Source organism: Coffea arabica, unplaced genomic scaffold (assembly GCF_036785885.1).
Source record: "Coffea arabica cultivar ET-39 unplaced genomic scaffold, Coffea Arabica ET-39 HiFi ptg000200l, whole genome shotgun sequence".
Classification (NCBI taxonomy): Eukaryota; Viridiplantae; Streptophyta; class Magnoliopsida; order Gentianales; family Rubiaceae; genus Coffea; species Coffea arabica.
This window is the reverse complement of record NW_027266262.1, coordinates 743070-761916: the sequence shown is the minus strand read 5'-3', so window position 1 is coordinate 761916 and position 18847 is coordinate 743070. Positions and strand designations below refer to the sequence as shown.

Genomic DNA, 18847 nt, shown 5'->3' with positions numbered 1-18847 from the left:
GATCGTCGCTCAAATTTGTCGGCGCAAATGTATCACCGCAACTAGGGGTGGCAATTTTCGACACGACCTGAAAACACGACACGAACCTAACACGAAATTAATGGGTTTGGGTTGAGGTTTCGGGAATTCGGGTCAGAATCGGGTTGGACCCGATGAACCCGAAAAGAAAACCGGTCGATTTCGGGTCAACCCGTGGTGACCTGATATGACCCGTTTACGAATTAAAAATAATTTAATAAACATAAAAATAATTTTATCTAACTAAACTAAGTTATTCTTTTTTTCAAAGGCATTAATTACTTAATCCTAAACGAATTTATTTAATTTGTGTGAAGTTGAAATTATTATACTTGGACAAATAATATATTATATTATTTTTCACTTTTGTATTGTTTTAATTTATTTTATATTTTGCTTGGGATAAAACACTTTTACGGTGTTTAATTTTTTAGATTTGATTTGGAATCATTTATTTAAATTTTTATTACTTGATTATGTAATTAGTTTTGTGAGAAATTGATTTTATTAGAAATTACAGTGATAAATTAATAAATTAAAATTAAGTTTCGGGTCATTTCGGGTCGACCCGCCGCCCCGTAAACCTGAAATTTTCGGGTTCGGGTCAGCATACCTGACCCGTCACGGGTTGGCGGGTCGGGGTTCGGGTCAACAGATTTTCTGGCGGGTCTGTTGACCCGAACCCGACCCGCCAACCTGATTTGGACCCGAATTGCCACCCCTAACTGCAAGCGTGAAGGATTGATTTCATGATAATTTAGAGTTGCGGGATGAGGGAAAAAAACAGGGTGCAAATCAATAACAAAAAAAAATATAAAGTAAATAAATAAAAGGATAAGAGGAAAATGCTTGAATTGACGCTTAAAATGAATTTCGGTCTAGAAAAGCCACACTGCTTCGCAGGACGGGGTAGTTTAAAAGAATAAAGCGAAAGGAACATGGCGGGTGCGATCATACCAGCACTAATGCACCGGATCCCATCAGAACTCCGAAGTTAAGCGTGCTTGGGCGAGAGTAGTACTAGGATGGGTGACCCCCTGGGAAGTCCTCGTGTTGCACCCCTCTCTTTTTTGTTTCGAAATCCAAATTTCCTATTCGTTCTTTATCCTGTAGTAATTTAGCTCCGTCGGAACGATTGCTTAATATTTTGCTTCTTGTCGAAGCGTGAAGGAGGATCTGAAGGCGCGAGACAAATCAGGAACGGTACGGCTCGATCAAAGCCCGGATCGTCGCTCAAATTTGTCGGCGCAAATGTATCACCGCAACTAGGGGTGGCAATTTTCGACACGACCTGAAAACACGACACGAACCTAACACGAAATTAATGGGTTTGGGTTGAGGTTTCGGGAATTCGGGTCAGAATCGGGTTGGACCCGATGAACCCGAAAAGAAAACCGGTCGATTTCGGGTCAACCCGTGGTGACCTGATATGACCCGATATGACCCGTTTACGAATTAAAAATAATTTAATAAACATAAAAATAATTTTATCTAACTAAACTAAGTTATTCTTTTTTTCAAAGGCATTAATTACTTAATCCTAAACGAATTTATTTAATTTGTGTGAAGTTGAAATTATTATACTTGGACAAATAATATATTATATTATTTTTCACTTTTGTATTGTTTTAATTTATTTTATATTTTGCTTGGGATAAAACACTTTTACGGTGTTTAATTTATTTTAGATTTGATTTGGAATCATTTATTTAAATTTTTATTACTTGATTATGTAATTAGTTTTGTGAGAAATTGATTTTATTAGAAATTACAGTGATAAATTAATAAATTAAAATTAAGTTTCGGGTCATTTCTGGTCGACCCGCCGCCCCGTAAACCTGAAATTTTCGGGTTCGGGTCAGCATACCTGACCCGTCACGGGTTGGCGGGTCGGGGTTCGGGTCAACAGATTTTCTGGCGGGTCTGTTGACCCGAACCCGACCCGCCAACCTGATTTGGACCCGAATTGCCACCCCTAACTGCAAGCGTGAAGGATTGATTTCATGATAATTTAGAGTTGCGGGATGAGGGAAAAAAACAGGGTGCAAATCAATAACAAAAAAATATATAAAGTAAATAAATAAAAGGATAAGAGGAAAATGCTTGAATTGACGCTTAAAATGAATTTCGGTCTAGAAAAGCCACACTGCTTCGCAGGACGGGGTAGTTTAAAAGAATAAAGCGAAAGGAACATGGCGGGTGCGATCATACCAGCACTAATGCACCGGATCCCATCAGAACTCCGAAGTTAAGCGTGCTTGGGCGAGAGTAGTACTAGGATGGGTGACCCCCTGGGAAGTCCTCGTGTTGCACCCCTCTCTTTTTTGTTTCGAAATCCAAATTTCCTATTCGTTCTTTATCCTGTAGTAATTTAGCTCCGTCGGAACGATTGCTTAATATTTTGCTTCTTGTCGAAGCGTGAAGGAGGATCTGAAGGCGCGAGACAAATCAGGAACGGTACGGCTCGATCAAAGCCCGGATCGTCGCTCAAATTTGTCGGCGCAAATGTATCACCGCAACTAGGGGTGGCAATTTTCGACACGACCTGAAAACACGACACGAACCTAACACGAAATTAATGGGTTTGGGTTGAGGTTTCGGGAATTCGGGTCAGAATCGGGTTGGACCCGATGAACCCGAAAAGAAAACCGGTCGATTTCGGGTCAACCCGTGGTGACCTGATATGACCCGATATGACCCGTTTACGAATTAAAAATAATTTAATAAACATAAAAATAATTTTATCTAACTAAACTAAGTTATTCTTTTTTTCAAAGGCATTAATTACTTAATCCTAAACGAATTTATTTAATTTGTGTGAAGTTGAAATTATTATACTTGGACAAATAATATATTATATTATTTTTCACTTTTGTATTGTTTTAATTTATTTTATATTTTGCTTGGGATAAAACACTTTTACGGTGTTTAATTTATTTTAGATTTGATTTGGAATCATTTATTTAAATTTTTATTACTTGATTATGTAATTAGTTTTGTGAGAAATTGATATTATTAGAAATTACAGTGATAAATTAATAAATTAAAATTAAGTTTCGGGTCATTTCGGATCGACCCGCCGCCCCGTAAACCTGAAATTTTCGGGTTCGGGTCAGCATACCTGACCCGTCACGGGTTGGCGGGTCGGGGTTCGGGTCAACAGATTTTCTGGCGGGTCTGTTGACCCGAACCCGACCCGCCAACCTGATTTGGACCCGAATTGCCACCCCTAACTGCAAGCGTGAAGGATTGATTTCATGATAATTTAGAGTTGCGGGATGAGGGAAAAAAACAGGGTGCAAATCAATAACAAAAAAATATATAAAGTAAATAAATAAAAGGATAAGAGGAAAATGCTTGAATTGACGCTTAAAATGAATTTCGGTCTAGAAAAGCCACACTGCTTCGCAGGACGGGGTAGTTTAAAAGAATAAAGCGAAAGGAACATGGCGGGTGCGATCATACCAGCACTAATGCACCGGATCCCATCAGAACTCCGAAGTTAAGCGTGCTTGGGCGAGAGTAGTACTAGGATGGGTGACCCCCTGGGAAGTCCTCGTGTTGCACCCCTCTCTTTTTTGTTTCGAAATCCAAATTTCCTATTCGTTCTTTATCCTGTAGTAATTTAGCTCCGTCGGAACGATTGCTTAATATTTTGCTTCTTGTCGAAGCGTGAAGGAGGATCTGAAGGCGCGAGACAAATCAGGAACGGTACGGCTCGATCAAAGCCCGGATCGTCGCTCAAATTTGTCGGCGCAAATGTATCACCGCAACTAGGGGTGGCAATTTTCGACACGACACGAACCTAACACGAAATTAATGGGTTTGGGTTGAGGTTTCGGGAATTCGGGTCAGAATCGGGTTGGACCCGATGAACCCGAAAAGAAAACCGGTCGATTTCGGGTCAACCCGTGGTGACCTGATATGACCCGTTTACGAATTAAAAATAATTTAATAAACATAAAAATAATTTTATCTAACTAAACTAAGTTATTCTTTTTTTCAAAGGCATTAATTACTTAATCCTAAACGAATTTATTTAATTTGTGTGAAGTTGAAATTATTATACTTGGACAAATAATATATTATATTATTTTTCACTTTTGTATTGTTTTAATTTATTTTATATTTTGCTTGGGATAAAACACTTTTACGGTGTTTAATTTTTTAGATTTGATTTGGAATCATTTATTTAAATTTTTATTACTTGATTATGTAATTAGTTTTGTGAGAAATTGATTTTATTAGAAATTACAGTGATAAATTAATAAATTAAAATTAAGTTTCGGGTCATTTCGGGTCGACCCGCCGCCCCGTAAACCTGAAATTTTCGGGTTCGGGTCAGCATACCTGACCCGTCACGGGTTGGCGGGTCGGGGTTCGGGTCAACAGATTTTCTGGCGGGTCTGTTGACCCGAACCGACCCGCCAACCTGATTTGGACCCGAATTGCCACCCCTAACTGCAAGCGTGAAGGATTGATTTCATGATAATTTAGAGTTGCGGGATGAGGGAAAAAAACAGGGTGCAAATCAATAACAAAAAAAAATATAAAGTAAATAAATAAAAGGATAAGAGGAAAATGCTTGAATTGACGCTTAAAATGAATTTCGGTCTAGAAAAGCCACACTGCTTCGCAGGACGGGGTAGTTTAAAAGAATAAAGCGAAAGGAACATGGCGGGTGCGATCATACCAGCACTAATGCACCGGATCCCATCAGAACTCCGAAGTTAAGCGTGCTTGGGCGAGAGTAGTACTAGGATGGGTGACCCCCTGGGAAGTCCTCGTGTTGCACCCCTCTCTTTTTTGTTTCGAAATCCAAATTTCCTATTCGTTCTTTATCCTGTAGTAATTTAGCTCCGTCGGAACGATTGCTTAATATTTTGCTTCTTGTCGAAGCGTGAAGGAGGATCTGAAGGCGCGAGACAAATCAGGAACGGTACGGCTCGATCAAAGCCCGGATCGTCGCTCAAATTTGTCGGCGCAAATGTATCACCGCAACTAGGGGTGGCAATTTTCGACACGACCTGAAAACACGACACGAACCTAACACGAAATTAATGGGTTTGGGTTGAGGTTTCGGGAATTCGGGTCAGAATCGGGTTGGACCCGATGAACCCGAAAAGAAAACCGGTCGATTTCGGGTCAACCCGTGGTGACCTGATATGACCCGATATGACCCGTTTACGAATTAAAAATAATTTAATAAACATAAAAATAATTTTATCTAACTAAACTAAGTTATTCTTTTTTTCAAAGGCATTAATTACTTAATCCTAAACGAATTTATTTAATTTGTGTGAAGTTGAAATTATTATACTTGGACAAATAATATATTATATTATTTTTCACTTTTGTATTGTTTTAATTTATTTTATATTTTGCTTGGGATAAAACACTTTTACGGTGTTTAATTTATTTTAGATTTGATTTGGAATCATTTATTTAAATTTTTATTACTTGATTATGTAATTAGTTTTGTGAGAAATTGATTTTATTAGAAATTACAGTGATAAATTAATAAATTAAAATTAAGTTTCGGGTCATTTCGGGTCGACCCGCCGCCCCGTAAACCTGAAATTTTCGGGTTCGGGTCAGCATACCTGACCCGTCACGGGTTGGCGGGTCGGGGTTCGGGTCAACAGATTTTCTGGCGGGTCTGTTGACCCGAACCCGACCCGCCAACCTGATTTGGACCCGAATTGCCACCCCTAACTGCAAGCGTGAAGGATTGATTTCATGATAATTTAGAGTTGCGGGATGAGGGAAAAAAACAGGGTGCAAATCAATAACAAAAAAAAATATAAAGTAAATAAATAAAAGGATAAGAGGAAAATGCTTGAATTGACGCTTAAAATGAATTTCGGTCTAGAAAAGCCACACTGCTTCGCAGGACGGGGTAGTTTAAAAGAATAAAGCGAAAGGAACATGGCGGGTGCGATCATACCAGCACTAATGCACCGGATCCCATCAGAACTCCGAAGTTAAGCGTGCTTGGGCGAGAGTAGTACTAGGATGGGTGACCCCCTGGGAAGTCCTCGTGTTGCACCCCTCTCTTTTTTGTTTCGAAATCCAAATTTCCTATTCGTTCTTTATCCTGTAGTAATTTAGCTCCGTCGGAACGATTGCTTAATATTTTGCTTCTTGTCGAAGCGTGAAGGAGGATCTGAAGGCGCGAGACAAATCAGGAACGGTACGGCTCGATCAAAGCCCGGATCGTCGCTCAAATTTGTCGGCGCAAATGTATCACCGCAACTAGGGGTGGCAATTTTCGACACGACCTGAAAACACGACACGAACCTAACACGAAATTAATGGGTTTGGGTTGAGGTTTCGGGAATTCGGGTCAGAATCGGGTTGGACCCGATGAACCCGAAAAGAAAACCGGTCGATTTCGGGTCAACCCGTGGTGACCTGATATGACCCGTTTACGAATTAAAAATAATTTAATAAACATAAAAATAATTTTATCTAACTAAACTAAGTTATTCTTTTTTTCAAAGGCATTAATTACTTAATCCTAAACGAATTTATTTAATTTGTGTGAAGTTGAAATTATTATACTTGGACAAATAATATATTATATTATTTTTCACTTTTGTATTGTTTTAATTTATTTTATATTTTGCTTGGGATAAAACACTTTTACGGTGTTTAATTTTTTAGATTTGATTTGGAATCATTTATTTAAATTTTTATTACTTGATTATGTAATTAGTTTTGTGAGAAATTGATTTTATTAGAAATTACAGTGATAAATTAATAAATTAAAATTAAGTTTCGGGTCATTTCGGGTCGACCCGCCGCCCCGTAAACCTGAAATTTTCGGGTTCGGGTCAGCATACCTGACCCGTCACGGGTTGGCGGGTCGGGGTTCGGGTCAACAGATTTTCTGGCGGGTCTGTTGACCCGAACCCGACCCGCCAACCTGATTTGGACCCGAATTGCCACCCCTAACTGCAAGCGTGAAGGATTGATTTCATGATAATTTAGAGTTGCGGGATGAGGGAAAAAAACAGGGTGCAAATCAATAACAAAAAAAAATATAAAGTAAATAAATAAAAGGATAAGAGGAAAATGCTTGAATTGACGCTTAAAATGAATTTCGGTCTAGAAAAGCCACACTGCTTCGCAGGACGGGGTAGTTTAAAAGAATAAAGCGAAAGGAACATGGCGGGTGCGATCATACCAGCACTAATGCACCGGATCCCATCAGAACTCCGAAGTTAAGCGTGCTTGGGCGAGAGTAGTACTAGGATGGGTGACCCCCTGGGAAGTCCTCGTGTTGCACCCCTCTCTTTTTTGTTTCGAAATCCAAATTTCCTATTCGTTCTTTATCCTGTAGTAATTTAGCTCCGTCGGAACGATTGCTTAATATTTTGCTTCTTGTCGAAGCGTGAAGGAGGATCTGAAGGCGCGAGACAAATCAGGAACGGTACGGCTCGATCAAAGCCCGGATCGTCGCTCAAATTTGTCGGCGCAAATGTATCACCGCAACTAGGGGTGGCAATTTTCGACACGACCTGAAAACACGACACGAACCTAACACGAAATTAATGGGTTTGGGTTGAGGTTTCGGGAATTCGGGTCAGAATCGGGTTGGACCCGATGAACCCGAAAAGAAAACCGGTCGATTTCGGGTCAACCCGTGGTGACCTGATATGACCCGATATGACCCGTTTACGAATTAAAAATAATTTAATAAACATAAAAATAATTTTATCTAACTAAACTAAGTTATTCTTTTTTTCAAAGGCATTAATTACTTAATCCTAAACGAATTTATTTAATTTGTGTGAAGTTGAAATTATTATACTTGGACAAATAATATATTATATTATTTTTCACTTTTGTATTGTTTTAATTTATTTTATATTTTGCTTGGGATAAAACACTTTTACGGTGTTTAATTTATTTTAGATTTGATTTGGAATCATTTATTTAAATTTTTATTACTTGATTATGTAATTAGTTTTGTGAGAAATTGATTTTATTAGAAATTACAGTGATAAATTAATAAATTAAAATTAAGTTTCGGGTCATTTCGGGTCGACCCGCCGCCCCGTAAACCTGAAATTTTCGGGTTCGGGTCAGCATACCTGACCCGTCACGGGTTGGCGGGTCGGGGTTCGGGTCAACAGATTTTCTGGCGGGTCTGTTGACCCGAACCCGACCCGCCAACCTGATTTGGACCCGAATTGCCACCCCTAACTGCAAGCGTGAAGGATTGATTTCATGATAATTTAGAGTTGCGGGATGAGGGAAAAAAACAGGGTGCAAATCAATAACAAAAAAAAATATAAAGTAAATAAATAAAAGGATAAGAGGAAAATGCTTGAATTGACGCTTAAAATGAATTTCGGTCTAGAAAAGCCACACTGCTTCGCAGGACGGGGTAGTTTAAAAGAATAAAGCGAAAGGAACATGGCGGGTGCGATCATACCAGCACTAATGCACCGGATCCCATCAGAACTCCGAAGTTAAGCGTGCTTGGGCGAGAGTAGTACTAGGATGGGTGACCCCCTGGGAAGTCCTCGTGTTGCACCCCTCTCTTTTTTGTTTCGAAATCCAAATTTCCTATTCGTTCTTTATCCTGTAGTAATTTAGCTCCGTCGGAACGATTGCTTAATATTTTGCTTCTTGTCGAAGCGTGAAGGAGGATCTGAAGGCGCGAGACAAATCAGGAACGGTACGGCTCGATCAAAGCCCGGATCGTCGCTCAAATTTGTCGGCGCAAATGTATCACCGCAACTAGGGGTGGCAATTTTCGACACGACCTGAAAACACGACACGAACCTAACACGAAATTAATGGGTTTGGGTTGAGGTTTCGGGAATTCGGGTCAGAATCGGGTTGGACCCGATGAACCCGAAAAGAAAACCGGTCGATTTCGGGTCAACCCGTGGTGACCTGATATGACCCGTTTACGAATTAAAAATAATTTAATAAACATAAAAATAATTTTATCTAACTAAACTAAGTTATTCTTTTTTTCAAAGGCATTAATTACTTAATCCTAAACGAATTTATTTAATTTGTGTGAAGTTGAAATTATTATACTTGGACAAATAATATATTATATTATTTTTCACTTTTGTATTGTTTTAATTTATTTTATATTTTGCTTGGGATAAAACACTTTTACGGTGTTTAATTTTTTAGATTTGATTTGGAATCATTTATTTAAATTTTTATTACTTGATTATGTAATTAGTTTTGTGAGAAATTGATTTTATTAGAAATTACAGTGATAAATTAATAAATTAAAATTAAGTTTCGGGTCATTTCGGGTCGACCCGCCGCCCCGTAAACCTGAAATTTTCGGGTTCGGGTCAGCATACCTGACCCGTCACGGGTTGGCGGGTCGGGGTTCGGGTCAACAGATTTTCTGGCGGGTCTGTTGACCCGAACCCGACCCGCCAACCTGATTTGGACCCGAATTGCCACCCCTAACTGCAAGCGTGAAGGATTGATTTCATGATAATTTAGAGTTGCGGGATGAGGGAAAAAAACAGGGTGCAAATCAATAACAAAAAAAAATATAAAGTAAATAAATAAAAGGATAAGAGGAAAATGCTTGAATTGACGCTTAAAATGAATTTCGGTCTAGAAAAGCCACACTGCTTCGCAGGACGGGGTAGTTTAAAAGAATAAAGCGAAAGGAACATGGCGGGTGCGATCATACCAGCACTAATGCACCGGATCCCATCAGAACTCCGAAGTTAAGCGTGCTTGGGCGAGAGTAGTACTAGGATGGGTGACCCCCTGGGAAGTCCTCGTGTTGCACCCCTCTCTTTTTTGTTTCGAAATCCAAATTTCCTATTCGTTCTTTATCCTGTAGTAATTTAGCTCCGTCGGAACGATTGCTTAATATTTTGCTTCTTGTCGAAGCGTGAAGGAGGATCTGAAGGCGCGAGACAAATCAGGAACGGTACGGCTCGATCAAAGCCCGGATCGTCGCTCAAATTTGTCGGCGCAAATGTATCACCGCAACTAGGGGTGGCAATTTTCGACACGACCTGAAAACACGACACGAACCTAACACGAAATTAATGGGTTTGGGTTGAGGTTTCGGGAATTCGGGTCAGAATCGGGTTGGACCCGATGAACCCGAAAAGAAAACCGGTCGATTTCGGGTCAACCCGTGGTGACCTGATATGACCCGTTTACGAATTAAAAATAATTTAATAAACATAAAAATAATTTTATCTAACTAAACTAAGTTATTCTTTTTTTCAAAGGCATTAATTACTTAATCCTAAACGAATTTATTTAATTTGTGTGAAGTTGAAATTATTATACTTGGACAAATAATATATTATATTATTTTTCACTTTTGTATTGTTTTAATTTATTTTATATTTTGCTTGGGATAAAACACTTTTACGGTGTTTAATTTATTTTAGATTTGATTTGGAATCATTTATTTAAATTTTTATTACTTGATTATGTAATTAGTTTTGTGAGAAATTGATTTTATTAGAAATTACAGTGATAAATTAATAAATTAAAATTAAGTTTCGGGTCATTTCGGGTCGACCCGCCGCCCCGTAAACCTGAAATTTTCGGGTTCGGGTCAGCATACCTGACCCGTCACGGGTTGGCGGGTCGGGGTTCGGGTCAACAGATTTTCTGGCGGGTCTGTTGACCCGAACCCGACCCGCCAACCTGATTTGGACCCGAATTGCCACCCCTAACTGCAAGCGTGAAGGATTGATTTCATGATAATTTAGAGTTGCGGGATGAGGGAAAAAAACAGGGTGCAAATCAATAACAAAAAAAAATATAAAGTAAATAAATAAAAGGATAAGAGGAAAATGCTTGAATTGACGCTTAAAATGAATTTCGGTCTAGAAAAGCCACACTGCTTCGCAGGACGGGGTAGTTTAAAAGAATAAAGCGAAAGGAACATGGCGGGTGCGATCATACCAGCACTAATGCACCGGATCCCATCAGAACTCCGAAGTTAAGCGTGCTTGGGCGAGAGTAGTACTAGGATGGGTGACCCCCTGGGAAGTCCTCGTGTTGCACCCCTCTCTTTTTTGTTTCGAAATCCAAATTTCCTATTCGTTCTTTATCCTGTAGTAATTTAGCTCCGTCGGAACGATTGCTTAATATTTTGCTTCTTGTCGAAGCGTGAAGGAGGATCTGAAGGCGCGAGACAAATCAGGAACGGTACGGCTCGATCAAAGCCCGGATCGTCGCTCAAATTTGTCGGCGCAAATGTATCACCGCAACTAGGGGTGGCAATTTTCGACACGACCTGAAAACACGACACGAACCTAACACGAAATTAATGGGTTTGGGTTGAGGTTTCGGGAATTCGGGTCAGAATCGGGTTGGACCCGATGAACCCGAAAAGAAAACCGGTCGATTTCGGGTCAACCCGTGGTGACCTGATATGACCCGTTTACGAATTAAAAATAATTTAATAAACATAAAAATAATTTTATCTAACTAAACTAAGTTATTCTTTTTTTCAAAGGCATTAATTACTTAATCCTAAACGAATTTATTTAATTTGTGTGAAGTTGAAATTATTATACTTGGACAAATAATATATTATATTATTTTTCACTTTTGTATTGTTTTAATTTATTTTATATTTTGCTTGGGATAAAACACTTTTACGGTGTTTAATTTATTTTAGATTTGATTTGGAATCATTTATTTAAATTTTTATTACTTGATTATGTAATTAGTTTTGTGAGAAATTGATTTTATTAGAAATTACAGTGATAAATTAATAAATTAAAATTAAGTTTCGGGTCATTTCGGGTCGACCCGCCGCCCCGTAAACCTGAAATTTTCGGGTTCGGGTCAGCATACCTGACCCGTCACGGGTTGGCGGGTCGGGGTTCGGGTCAACAGATTTTCTGGCGGGTCTGTTGACCCGAACCCGACCCGCCAACCTGATTTGGACCCGAATTGCCACCCCTAACTGCAAGCGTGAAGGATTGATTTCATGATAATTTAGAGTTGCGGGATGAGGGAAAAAAACAGGGTGCAAATCAATAACAAAAAAAAATATAAAGTAAATAAATAAAAGGATAAGAGGAAAATGCTTGAATTGACGCTTAAAATGAATTTCGGTCTAGAAAAGCCACACTGCTTCGCAGGACGGGGTAGTTTAAAAGAATAAAGCGAAAGGAACATGGCGGGTGCGATCATACCAGCACTAATGCACCGGATCCCATCAGAACTCCGAAGTTAAGCGTGCTTGGGCGAGAGTAGTACTAGGATGGGTGACCCCCTGGGAAGTCCTCGTGTTGCACCCCTCTCTTTTTTGTTTCGAAATCCAAATTTCCTATTCGTTCTTTATCCTGTAGTAATTTAGCTCCGTCGGAACGATTGCTTAATATTTTGCTTCTTGTCGAAGCGTGAAGGAGGATCTGAAGGCGCGAGACAAATCAGGAACGGTACGGCTCGATCAAAGCCCGGATCGTCGCTCAAATTTGTCGGCGCAAATGTATCACCGCAACTAGGGGTGGCAATTTTCGACACGACCTGAAAACACGACACGAACCTAACACGAAATTAATGGGTTTGGGTTGAGGTTTCGGGAATTCGGGTCAGAATCGGGTTGGACCCGATGAACCCGAAAAGAAAACCGGTCGATTTCGGGTCAACCCGTGGTGACCTGATATGACCCGATATGACCCGTTTACGAATTAAAAATAATTTAATAAACATAAAAATAATTTTATCTAACTAAACTAAGTTATTCTTTTTTTCAAAGGCATTAATTACTTAATCCTAAACGAATTTATTTAATTTGTGTGAAGTTGAAATTATTATACTTGGACAAATAATATATTATATTATTTTTCACTTTTGTATTGTTTTAATTTATTTTATATTTTGCTTGGGATAAAACACTTTTACGGTGTTTAATTTATTTTAGATTTGATTTGGAATCATTTATTTAAATTTTTATTACTTGATTATGTAATTAGTTTTGTGAGAAATTGATTTTATTAGAAATTACAGTGATAAATTAATAAATTAAAATTAAGTTTCGGGTCATTTCGGGTCGACCCGCCGCCCCGTAAACCTGAAATTTTCGGGTTCGGGTCAGCATACCTGACCCGTCACGGGTTGGCGGGTCGGGGTTCGGGTCAACAGATTTTCTGGCGGGTCTGTTGACCCGAACCCGACCCGCCAACCTGATTTGGACCCGAATTGCCACCCCTAACTGCAAGCGTGAAGGATTGATTTCATGATAATTTAGAGTTGCGGGATGAGGGAAAAAAACAGGGTGCAAATCAATAACAAAAAAAAATATAAAGTAAATAAATAAAAGGATAAGAGGAAAATGCTTGAATTGACGCTTAAAATGAATTTCGGTCTAGAAAAGCCACACTGCTTCGCAGGACGGGGTAGTTTAAAAGAATAAAGCGAAAGGAACATGGCGGGTGCGATCATACCAGCACTAATGCACCGGATCCCATCAGAACTCCGAAGTTAAGCGTGCTTGGGCGAGAGTAGTACTAGGATGGGTGACCCCCTGGGAAGTCCTCGTGTTGCACCCCTCTCTTTTTTGTTTCGAAATCCAAATTTCCTATTCGTTCTTTATCCTGTAGTAATTTAGCTCCGTCGGAACGATTGCTTAATATTTTGCTTCTTGTCGAAGCGTGAAGGAGGATCTGAAGGCGCGAGACAAATCAGGAACGGTACGGCTCGATCAAAGCCCGGATCGTCGCTCAAATTTGTCGGCGCAAATGTATCACCGCAACTAGGGGTGGCAATTTTCGACACGACCTGAAAACACGACACGAACCTAACACGAAATTAATGGGTTTGGGTTGAGGTTTCGGGAATTCGGGTCAGAATCGGGTTGGACCCGATGAACCCGAAAAGAAAGCGGTCGATTTCGGGTCAACCCGTGGTGACCTGATATGACCCGATATGACCCGTTTACGAATTAAAAATAATTTAATAAACATAAAAATAATTTTATCTAACTAAACTATGTTATTCTTTTTTTCAAAGGCATTAATTACTTAATCCTAAACGAATTTATTTAATTTGTGTGAAGTTGAAATTATTATACTTGGACAAATAATATATTATATTATTTTTCACTTTTGTATTGTTTTAATTTATTTTATATTTTGCTTGGGATAAAACACTTTTACGGTGTTTAATTTATTTTAGATTTGATTTGGAATCATTTATTTAAATTTTTATTACTTGATTATGTAATTAGTTTTGTGAGAAATTGATTTTATTAGAAATTACAGTGATAAATTAATAAATTAAAATTAAGTTTCGGGTCATTTCGGGTCGACCCGCCGCCCCGTAAACCTGAAATTTTCGGGTTCGGGTCAGCATACCTGACCCGTCACGGGTTGGCGGGTCGGGGTTCGGGTCAACAGATTTTCTGGCGGGTCTGTTGACCCGAACCCGACCCGCCAACCTGATTTGGACCCGAATTGCCACCCCTAACTGCAAGCGTGAAGGATTGATTTCATGATAATTTAGAGTTGCGGGATGAGGGAAAAAAACAGGGTGCAAATCAATAACAAAAAAAAATATAAAGTAAATAAATAAAAGGATAAGAGGAAAATGCTTGAATTGACGCTTAAAATGAATTTCGGTCTAGAAAAGCCACACTGCTTCGCAGGACGGGGTAGTTTAAAAGAATAAAGCGAAAGGAACATGGCGGGTGCGATCATACCAGCACTAATGCACCGGATCCCATCAGAACTCCGAAGTTAAGCGTGCTTGGGCGAGAGTAGTACTAGGATGGGTGACCCCCTGGGAAGTCCTCGTGTTGCACCCCTCTCTTTTTTGTTTCGAAATCCAAATTTCCTATTCGTTCTTTATCCTGTAGTAATTTAGCTCCGTCGGAACGATTGCTTAATATTTTGCTTCTTGTCGAAGCGTGAAGGAGGATCTGAAGGCGCGAGACAAATCAGGAACGGTACGGCTCGATCAAAGCCCGGATCGTCGCTCAAATTTGTCGGCGCAAATGTATCACCGCAACTAGGGGTGGCAATTTTCGACACGACCTGAAAACACGACACGAACCTAACACGAAATTAATGGGTTTGGGTTGAGGTTTCGGGAATTCGGGTCAGAATCGGGTTGGACCCGATGAACCCGAAAAGAAAACCGGTCGATTTCGGGTCAACCCGTGGTGACCTGATATGACCCGATATGACCCGTTTACGAATTAAAAATAATTTAATAAACATAAAAATAATTTTATCTAACTAAACTAAGTTATTCTTTTTTTCAAAGGCATTAATTACTTAATCCTAAACGAATTTATTTAATTTGTGTGAAGTTGAAATTATTATACTTGGACAAATAATATATTATATTATTTTTCACTTTTGTATTGTTTTAATTTATTTTATATTTTGCTTGGGATAAAACACTTTTACGGTGTTTAATTTATTTTAGATTTGATTTGGAATCATTTATTTAAATTTTTATTACTTGATTATGTAATTAGTTTTGTGAGAAATTGATTTTATTAGAAATTACAGTGATAAATTAATAAATTAAAATTAAGTTTCGGGTCATTTCGGGTCGACCCGCCGCCCCGTAAACCTGAAATTTTCGGGTTCGGGTCAGCATACCTGACCCGTCACGGGTTGGCGGGTCGGGGTTCGGGTCAACAGATTTTCTGGCGGGTCTGTTGACCCGAACCCGACCCGCCAACCTGATTTGGACCCGAATTGCCACCCCTAACTGCAAGCGTGAAGGATTGATTTCATGATAATTTAGAGTTGCGGGATGAGGGAAAAAAACAGGGTGCAAATCAATAACAAAAAAAAATATAAAGTAAATAAATAAAAGGATAAGAGGAAAATGCTTGAATTGACGCTTAAAATGAATTTCGGTCTAGAAAAGCCACACTGCTTCGCAGGACGGGGTAGTTTAAAAGAATAAAGCGAAAGGAACATGGCGGGTGCGATCATACCAGCACTAATGCACCGGATCCCATCAGAACTCCGAAGTTAAGCGTGCTTGGGCGAGAGTAGTACTAGGATGGGTGACCCCCTGGGAAGTCCTCGTGTTGCACCCCTCTCTTTTTTGTTTCGAAATCCAAATTTCCTATTCGTTCTTTATCCTGTAGTAATTTAGCTCCGTCGGAACGATTGCTTAATATTTTGCTTCTTGTCGAAGCGTGAAGGAGGATCTGAAGGCGCGAGACAAATCAGGAACGGTACGGCTCGATCAAAGCCCGGATCGTCGCTCAAATTTGTCGGCGCAAATGTATCACCGCAACTAGGGGTGGCAATTTTCGACACGACCTGAAAACACGACACGAACCTAACACGAAATTAATGGGTTTGGGTTGAGGTTTCGGGAATTCGGGTCAGAATCGGGTTGGACCCGATGAACCCGAAAAGAAAACCGGTCGATTTCGGGTCAACCCGTGGTGACCTGATATGACCCGTTTACGAATTAAAAATAATTTAATAAACATAAAAATAATTTTATCTAACTAAACTAAGTTATTCTTTTTTTCAAAGGCATTAATTACTTAATCCTAAACGAATTTATTTAATTTGTGTGAAGTTGAAATTATTATACTTGGACAAATAATATATTATATTATTTTTCACTTTTGTATTGTTTTAATTTATTTTATATTTTGCTTGGGATAAAACACTTTTACGGTGTTTAATTTATTTTAGATTTGATTTGGAATCATTTATTTAAATTTTTATTACTTGATTATGTAATTAGTTTTGTGAGAAATTGATTTTATTAGAAATTACAGTGATAAATTAATAAATTAAAATTAAGTTTCGGGTCATTTCGGGTCGACCCGCCGCCCCGTAAACCTGAAATTTTCGGGTTCGGGTCAGCATACCTGACCCGTCACGGGTTGGCGGGTCGGGGTTCGGGTCAACAGATTTTCTGGCGGGTCTGTTGACCCGAACCCGACCCGCCAACCTGATTTGGACCCGAATTGCCACCCCTAACTGCAAGCGTGAAGGATTGATTTCATGATAATTTAGAGTTGCGGGATGAGGGAAAAAAACAGGGTGCAAATCAATAACAAAAAAAAATATAAAGTAAATAAATAAAAGGATAAGAGGAAAATGCTTGAATTGACGCTTAAAATGAATTTCGGTCTAGAAAAGCCACACTGCTTCGCAGGACGGGGTAGTTTAAAAGAATAAAGCGAAAGGAACATGGCGGGTGCGATCATACCAGCACTAATGCACCGGATCCCATCAGAACTCCGAAGTTAAGCGTGCTTGGGCGAGAGTAGTACTAGGATGGGTGACCCCCTGGGAAGTCCTCGTGTTGCACCCCTCTCTTTTTTGTTTCGAAATCCAAATTTCCTATTCGTTCTTTATCCTGTAGTAATTTAGCTCCGTCGGAACGATTGCTTAATATTTTGCTTCTTGTCGAAGCGTGAAGGAGGATCTGAAGGCGCGAGACAAATCAGGAACGGTACGGCTCGATCAAAGCCCGGATCGTCGCTCAAATTTGTCGGCGCAAATGTATCACCGCAACTAGGGGTGGCAATTTTCGACACGACCTGAAAACACGACACGAACCTAACACGAAATTAATGGGTTTGGGTTGAGGTTTCGGGAATTCGGGTCAGAATCGGGTTGGACCCGATGAACCCGAAAAGAAAACCGGTCGATTTCGGGTCAACCCGTGGTGACCTGATATGACCCGTTTACGAATTAAAAATAATTTAATAAACATAAAAATAATTTTATCTAACTAAACTAAGTTATTCTTTTTTTCAAAGGCATTAATTACTTAATCCTAAACGAATTTATTTAATTTGTGTGAAGTTGAAATTATTATACTTGGACAAATAATATATTATATTATTTTTCACTTTTGTATTGTTTTAATTTATTTTATATTTTGCTTGGGATAAAACACTTTTACGGTGTTTAATTTTTTAGATTTGATTTGGAATCATTTATTTAAATTTTTATTACTTGATTATGTAATTAGTTTTGTGAGAAATTGATTTTATTAGAAATTACAGTGATAAATTAATAAATTAAAATTAAGTTTCGGGTCATTTCGGGTCGACCCGCCGCCCCGTAAACCTGAAATTTTCGGGTTCGGGTCAGCATACCTGACCCGTCACGGGTTGGCGGGTCGGGGTTCGGGTCAACAGATTTTCTGGCGGGTCTGTTGACCCGAACCCGACCCGCCAACCTGATTTGGACCCGAATTGCCACCCCTAACTGCAAGCGTGAAGGATTGATTTCATGATAATTTAGAGTTGCGGGATGAGGGAAAAAAACAGGGTGCAAATCAATAACAAAAAAAAATATAAAGTAAATAAATAAAAGGATAAGAGGAAAATGCTTGAATTGACGCTTAAAATGAATTTCGGTCTAGAAAAGCCACACTGCTTCGCAGGACGGGGTAGTTTAAAAGAATAAAGCGAAAGGAACATGGCGGGTGCGATCATACCAGCACTAATGCACCGGATCCCATCAGAACTCCGAAGTTAAGCGTGCTTGGGCGAGAGTAGTACTAGGATGGGTGACCCCCTGGGAAGTCCTCGTGTTGCACCCCTCTCTTTTTTGTTTCGAAATCCAAATTTCCTATTCGTTCTTTATCCTGTAGTAATTTAGCTCCGTCGGAACGATTGCTTAATATTTTGCTTCTTGTCGAAGCGTGAAGGAGGATCTGAAGGCGCGAGACAAATCAGGAACGGTACGGCTCGATCAAAGCCCGGATCGTCGCTCAAATTTGTCGGCGCAAATGTATCACCGCAACTAGGGGTGGCAATTTTCGACACGACCTGAAAACACGACACGAACCTAACACGAAATTAATGGGTTTGGGTTGAGGTTTCGGGAATTCGGGTCAGAATCGG

At 39.5% G+C, this 18847-nt stretch overlaps 15 non-coding genes across 15 annotated transcripts; all 15 read left to right on the top strand.

The window, feature by feature from the left end:
• The first annotated feature begins 961 nt into the window (after window positions 1-961).
• LOC140033953 (5S ribosomal RNA) lies at window positions 962-1080 on the top strand. The gene has a single exon (XR_011837852.1). It is a non-coding gene; the product is annotated as a 5S ribosomal RNA (ribosomal RNA).
• A 1135-nt stretch (window positions 1081-2215) lies between these two features.
• LOC140033952 (5S ribosomal RNA) lies at window positions 2216-2334 on the top strand. Its single transcript, XR_011837851.1, has one exon. It is a non-coding gene; the product is annotated as a 5S ribosomal RNA (ribosomal RNA).
• A 1135-nt stretch (window positions 2335-3469) lies between these two features.
• Window positions 3470-3588, top strand: LOC140033951 (5S ribosomal RNA). The gene has a single exon (XR_011837850.1). It is a non-coding gene; the product is annotated as a 5S ribosomal RNA (ribosomal RNA).
• Window positions 3589-4697: 1109 nt separating this feature from the next.
• LOC140033950 (5S ribosomal RNA) lies at window positions 4698-4816 on the top strand. Its single transcript, XR_011837849.1, has one exon. It is a non-coding gene; the product is annotated as a 5S ribosomal RNA (ribosomal RNA).
• A 1135-nt stretch (window positions 4817-5951) lies between these two features.
• On the top strand, window positions 5952-6070 carry LOC140033943 (5S ribosomal RNA). The gene has a single exon (XR_011837845.1). It is a non-coding gene; the product is annotated as a 5S ribosomal RNA (ribosomal RNA).
• A 1123-nt stretch (window positions 6071-7193) lies between these two features.
• On the top strand, window positions 7194-7312 carry LOC140033932 (5S ribosomal RNA). The gene has a single exon (XR_011837835.1). It is a non-coding gene; the product is annotated as a 5S ribosomal RNA (ribosomal RNA).
• Window positions 7313-8447: 1135 nt separating this feature from the next.
• Window positions 8448-8566, top strand: LOC140033921 (5S ribosomal RNA). The gene has a single exon (XR_011837824.1). It is a non-coding gene; the product is annotated as a 5S ribosomal RNA (ribosomal RNA).
• Window positions 8567-9689: 1123 nt separating this feature from the next.
• On the top strand, window positions 9690-9808 carry LOC140033910 (5S ribosomal RNA). The gene has a single exon (XR_011837813.1). It is a non-coding gene; the product is annotated as a 5S ribosomal RNA (ribosomal RNA).
• Window positions 9809-10933: 1125 nt separating this feature from the next.
• Window positions 10934-11052, top strand: LOC140033899 (5S ribosomal RNA). The gene has a single exon (XR_011837802.1). It is a non-coding gene; the product is annotated as a 5S ribosomal RNA (ribosomal RNA).
• A 1125-nt stretch (window positions 11053-12177) lies between these two features.
• On the top strand, window positions 12178-12296 carry LOC140033887 (5S ribosomal RNA). Its single transcript, XR_011837790.1, has one exon. It is a non-coding gene; the product is annotated as a 5S ribosomal RNA (ribosomal RNA).
• Window positions 12297-13431: 1135 nt separating this feature from the next.
• Window positions 13432-13550, top strand: LOC140033876 (5S ribosomal RNA). The gene has a single exon (XR_011837779.1). It is a non-coding gene; the product is annotated as a 5S ribosomal RNA (ribosomal RNA).
• A 1134-nt stretch (window positions 13551-14684) lies between these two features.
• Window positions 14685-14803, top strand: LOC140033865 (5S ribosomal RNA). Its single transcript, XR_011837768.1, has one exon. It is a non-coding gene; the product is annotated as a 5S ribosomal RNA (ribosomal RNA).
• Window positions 14804-15938: 1135 nt separating this feature from the next.
• Window positions 15939-16057, top strand: LOC140033854 (5S ribosomal RNA). The gene has a single exon (XR_011837757.1). It is a non-coding gene; the product is annotated as a 5S ribosomal RNA (ribosomal RNA).
• A 1125-nt stretch (window positions 16058-17182) lies between these two features.
• Window positions 17183-17301, top strand: LOC140033843 (5S ribosomal RNA). Its single transcript, XR_011837746.1, has one exon. It is a non-coding gene; the product is annotated as a 5S ribosomal RNA (ribosomal RNA).
• Window positions 17302-18424: 1123 nt separating this feature from the next.
• LOC140033832 (5S ribosomal RNA) lies at window positions 18425-18543 on the top strand. Its single transcript, XR_011837735.1, has one exon. It is a non-coding gene; the product is annotated as a 5S ribosomal RNA (ribosomal RNA).
• The last annotated feature ends 304 nt before the right edge of the window (window positions 18544-18847 follow it).